This window comes from Phyllobates terribilis, unplaced genomic scaffold, assembly GCF_046119375.1.
Source record: "Phyllobates terribilis strain yellow unplaced genomic scaffold, ASM4611937v1 Scaffold_3285__1_contigs__length_83565, whole genome shotgun sequence".
Lineage (NCBI taxonomy): Eukaryota > Metazoa > Chordata > Amphibia > Anura > Dendrobatidae > Phyllobates > Phyllobates terribilis.
Genome location: NW_027366039.1, coordinates 31,473 through 37,500, shown reverse-complemented (window position 1 = coordinate 37,500; position 6,028 = coordinate 31,473).

Sequence of the window (6,028 nt, the reverse complement as noted above, 5' to 3'; positions counted from 1 at the left end):
AAAATTTCTGACTTTTTGGAAAATTTCACAATTTTGTGAAAACTTCCACAAAATGAGGTTCTAGTATGTTAGAGGGCATCCCAGGAGGGCTCCAAAAGTGTGGGTAAAATATATATCCCACAGGGGGAAAATTGAAAAAAAGTTGAAAAAAAAAATTTTTGGGGACTTAGAAAATTTTTCAACTTTTGTCAGACTTCCAGACAGGGGAGCGTGTCAGTGCGCGCATCCGATTTCAGTTCCAGAGCGATTCGCGCGATGAGTCCTTGATACTTAGTCGTTTTTGGCAAAATTTCTGACTTTTTGAAAATTTCACAATTTTGTGAAAACTTCCACAAAATGAGGTTCTAGTATGTTAGAGGGCATCCCAGGAGGGCTCCAAAAGTGTGGGTAAAATATATATCCCACAGGGGGAAAATTGAAAAAAGTTGAAAAAAAAAATTTTTGGGGACTTAGAAAATTTTCACACATGTGTCAGACTTCCAGACAGGGGAGCGTGTCAGTGCGCGCATCCGATTTCAGTTCCAGAGCGATTCGCGCGATGAGTCCTTGATACTTAGTCGTTTTTGGCAAAATTTCTGACTTTTTGAAAATTTCACAATTTTGTGAAAACTTCCACAAAATGAGGTTCTAGTATGTTAGAGGGCATCCCAGGAGGGCTCCAAAAGTGTGGGTAAAATATATATCCCACAGGGGGAAAATTGAAAAAAAGTTGAAAAAAAAAATTTTTGGGGACTTAGAAAATTTTCACACATGTGTCAGACTTCCAGAGAGGGGAGCATGTCAGTGCGCGCATCCGATTTCAGTTCCAGAGCGATTCGCGCGATGAGTCCTTGATACTTAGTCGTTTTTGCAAAATTTCTGACTTTTTGGAAAATTTCACAATTTTGTGAAAACTTCCACAAAATGAGGTTCTAGTATGTTAGAGGGCATCCCAGGAGGGCTCCAAAAGTGTGGGTAAAATATATATCCCACAGGGGGAAAATTGAAAAAAAGTTGAAAAAAAAAATTTTTGGGGACTTAGAAAATTTTTCAACTTTTGTCAGACTTCCAGACAGGGGAGCGTGTCAGTGCGCGCATCCGATTTCAGTTCCAGAGCGATTCGCGCGATGAGTCCTTGATACTTAGTCGTTTTTGCAAAATTTCTGACTTTTTGGAAAATTTCACAATTTTGTGAAAACTTCCACAAAATGAGGTTCTAGTATGTTAGAGGGCATCCCAGGAGGGCTCCAAAAGTGTGGGTAAAATATATATCCCACAGGGGGAAAATTGAAAAAAAGTTGAAAAAAAAAATTTTTGGGGACTTAGAAAATTTTTCAACTTTTGTCAGACTTCCAGACAGGGGAGCGTGTCAGTGCGCGCATCCGATTTCAGTTCCAGAGCGATTCGCGCGATGAGTCCTTGATACTTAGTCGTTTTTGCAAAATTTCTGACTTTTTGGAAAATTTCACAATTTTGTGAAAACTTCCACAAAATGAGGTTCTAGTATGTTAGAGGGCATCCCAGGAGGGCTCCAAAAGTGTGGGTAAAATATATATCCCACAGGGGGAAAATTGAAAAAAAGTTGAAAAAAAAAATTTTTGGGGACTTAGAAAATTTTTCAACTTTTGTCAGACTTCCAGACAGGGGAGCGTGTCAGTGCGCGCATCCGATTTCAGTTCCAGAGCGATTCGCGCGATGAGTCCTTGATACTTGGTCGTTTTTGCAAAATTTCTGACTTTTTGGAAAATTTCACAATTTTGTGAAAACTTCCACAAAATGAGGTTCTAGTATGTTAGAGGGCATCCCAGGAGGGCTCCAAAAGTGTGGGTAAAATATATATCCCACAGGGGGAAAATTGAAAAAAAGTTGAAAAAAAAAATTTTTGGGGACTTAGAAAATTTTTCAACTTTTGTCAGACTTCCAGACAGGGGAGCGTGTCAGTGCGCGCATCCGATTTCAGTTCCAGAGCGATTCGCGCGATGAGTCCTTGATACTTAGTCGTTTTTGCAAAATTTCTGACTTTTTGGAAAATTTCACAATTTTGTGAAAACTTCCACAAAATGAGGTTCTAGTATGTTAGAGGGCATCCCAGGAGGGCTCCAAAAGTGTGGGTAAAATATATATCCCACAGGGGGAAAATTGAAAAAAAGTTGAAAAAAAAAATTTTTGGGGACTTAGAAAATTTTTCAACTTTTGTCAGACTTCCAGACAGGGGAGCGTGTCAGTGCGCGCATCCGATTTCAGTTCCAGAGCGATTCGCGCGATGAGTCCTTGATACTTAGTCGTTTTTGGCAAAATTTCTGACTTTTTGAAAATTTCACAATTTTGTGAAAACTTCCACAAAATGAGGTTCTAGTATGTTAGAGGGCATCCCAGGAGGGCTCCAAAAGTGTGGGTAAAATATATATCCCACAGGGGGAAAATTGAAAAAAAGTTGAAAAAAAAAATTTTTGGGGACTTAGAAAATTTTCACACATGTGTCAGACTTCCAGACAGGGGAGCGTGTCAGTGCGCGCATCCGATTTCAGTTCCAGAGCGATTCGCGCGATGAGTCCTTGATACTTAGTCGTTTTTGGCAAAATTTCTGACTTTTTGAAAATTTCACAATTTTGTGAAAACTTCCACAAAATGAGGTTCTAGTATGTTAGAGGGCATCCCAGGAGGGCTCCAAAAGTGTGGGTAAAATATATATCCCACAGGGGGAAAATTGAAAAAAAGTTGAAAAAAAAAATTTTTGGGGACTTAGAAAATTTTCACACATGTGTCAGACTTCCAGAGAGGGGAGCATGTCAGTGCGCGCATCCGATTTCAGTTCCAGAGCGATTCGCGCGATGAGTCCTTGATACTTAGTCGTTTTTGCAAAATTTCTGACTTTTTTGAAAATTTCACAATTTTGTGAAAACTTCCACAAAATGAGGTTCTAGTATGTTAGAGGGCATCCCAGGAGGGCTCCAAAAGTGTGGGTAAAATATATATCCCACAGGGGGAAAATTGAAAAAAAGTTGAAAAAAAAAATTTTTGGGGACTTAGAAAATTTTTCAACTTTTGTCAGACTTCCAGACAGGGGAGCGTGTCAGTGCGCGCATCCGATTTCAGTTCCAGAGCGATTCGCGCGATGAGTCCTTGATACTTAGTCGTTTTTGGCAAAATTTCTGACTTTTTGAAAATTTCACAATTTTGTGAAAACTTCCACAAAATGAGGTTCTAGTATGTTAGAGGGCATCCCAGGAGGGCTCCAAAAGTGTGGGTAAAATATATATCCCACAGGGGGAAAATTGAAAAAAAGTTGAAAAAAAAAATTTTTGGGGACTTAGAAAATTTTCACACATGTGTCAGACTTCCAGACAGGGGAGCGTGTCAGTGCGCGCATCCGATTTCAGTTCCAGAGCGATTCGCGCGATGAGTCCTTGATACTTAGTCGTTTTTGGCAAAATTTCTGACTTTTTGAAAATTTCACAATTTTGTGAAAACTTCCACAAAATGAGGTTCTAGTATGTTAGAGGGCATCCCAGGAGGGCTCCAAAAGTGTGGGTAAAATATATATCCCACAGGGGGAAAATTGAAAAAAAGTTGAAAAAAAAAATTTTTGGGGACTTAGAAAATTTTTCAACTTTTGTCAGACTTCCAGACAGGGGAGCGTGTCAGTGCGCGCATCCGATTTCAGTTCCAGAGCGATTCGCGCGATGAGTCCTTGATACTTAGTCGTTTTTGCAAAATTTCTGACTTTTTGGAAAATTTCACAATTTTGTGAAAACTTCCACAAAATGAGGTTCTAGTATGTTAGAGGGCATCCCAGGAGGGCTCCAAAAGTGTGGGTAAAATATATATCCCACAGGGGGAAAATTGAAAAAAAGTTGAAAAAAAAAATTTTTGGGGACTTAGAAAATTTTCACACATGTGTCAGACTTCCAGACAGGGGAGCGTGTCAGTGCGCGCATCCGATTTCAGTTCCAGAGCGATTCGCGCGATGAGTCCTTGATACTTAGTCGTTTTTGGCAAAATTTCTGACTTTTTGAAAATTTCACAATTTTGTGAAAACTTCCACAAAATGAGGTTCTAGTATGTTAGAGGGCATCCCAGGAGGGCTCCAAAAGTGTGGGTAAAATATATATCCCACAGGGGGAAAATTGAAAAAAAGTTGAAAAAAAAAATTTTTGGGGACTTAGAAAATTTTCACACATGTGTCAGACTTCCAGAGAGGGGAGCATGTCAGTGCGCGCATCCGATTTCAGTTCCAGAGCGATTCGCGCGATGAGTCCTTGATACTTAGTCGTTTTTGCAAAATTTCTGACTTTTTTGAAAATTTCACAATTTTGTGAAAACTTCCACAAAATGAGGTTCTAGTATGTTAGAGGGCATCCCAGGAGGGCTCCAAAAGTGTGGGTAAAATATATATCCCACAGGGGGAAAATTGAAAAAAAGTTGAAAAAAAAAATTTTTGGGGACTTAGAAAATTTTCACACATGTGTCAGACTTCCAGAGAGGGGAGCATGTCAGTGCGCGCATCCGATTTCAGTTCCAGAGCGATTCGCGCGATGAGTCCTTGATACTTAGTCGTTTTTGCAAAATTTCTGACTTTTTGGAAAATTTCACAATTTTGTGAAAACTTCCACAAAATGAGGTTCTAGTATGTTAGAGGGCATCCCAGGAGGGCTCCAAAAGTGTGGGTAAAATATATATCCCACAGGGGGAAAATTGAAAAAAAGTTGAAAAAAAAAATTTTTGGGGACTTAGAAAATTTTTCAACTTTTGTCAGACTTCCAGACAGGGGAGCGTGTCAGTGCGCGCATCCGATTTCAGTTCCAGAGCGATTCGCGCGATGAGTCCTTGATACTTAGTCGTTTTTGCAAAATTTCTGACTTTTTGGAAAATTTCACAATTTTGTGAAAACTTCCACAAAATGAGGTTCTAGTATGCTAGAGGGCATCCCAGGAGGGCTCCAAAAGTGTGGGTAAAATATATATCCCACAGGGGGAAAATTGAAAAAAAGTTGAAAAAAAAAATTTTTGGGGACTTAGAAAATTTTTCAACTTTTGTCAGACTTCCAGACAGGGGAGCGTGTCAGTGCGCGCATCCGATTTCAGTTCCAGAGCGATTCGCGCGATGAGTCCTTGATACTTAGTCGTTTTTGGCAAAATTTCTGACTTTTTGAAAATTTCACAATTTTGTGAAAACTTCCACAAAATGAGGTTCTAGTATGTTAGAGGGCATCCCAGGAGGGCTCCAAAAGTGTGGGTAAAATATATATCCCACAGGGGGAAAATTGAAAAAAAGTTGAAAAAAAAAATTTTTGGGGACTTAGAAAATTTTTCAACTTTTGTCAGACTTCCAGACAGGGGAGCGTGTCAGTGCGCGCATCCGATTTCAGTTCCAGAGCGATTCGCGCGATGAGTCCTTGATACTTAGTCGTTTTTGGCAAAATTTCTGACTTTTTGAAAATTTCACAATTTTGTGAAAACTTCCACAAAATGAGGTTCTAGTATGTTAGAGGGCATCCCAGGAGGGCTCCAAAAGTGTGGGTAAAATATATATCCCACAGGGGGAAAATTGAAAAAAAGTTGAAAAAAAAAATTTTTGGGGACTTAGAAAATTTTCACACATGTGTCAGACTTCCAGACAGGGGAGCGTGTCAGTGCGCGCATCCGATTTCAGTTCCAGAGCGATTCGCGCGATGAGTCCTTGATACTTAGTCGTTTTTGGCAAAATTTCTGACTTTTTGAAAATTTCACAATTTTGTGAAAACTTCCACAAAATGAGGTTCTAGTATGTTAGAGGGCATCCCAGGAGGGCTCCAAAAGTGTGGGTAAAATATATATCCCACAGGGGGAAAATTGAAAAAAAGTTGAAAAAAAAAATTTTTGGGGACTTAGAAAATTTTCACACATGTGTCAGACTTCCAGAGAGGGGAGCATGTCAGTGCGCGCATCCGATTTCAGTTCCAGAGCGATTCGCGCGATGAGTCCTTGATACTTAGTCGTTTTTGCAAAATTTCTGACTTTTTTGAAAATTTCACAATTTTGTGAAAACTTCCACAAAATGAGGTTCTAGT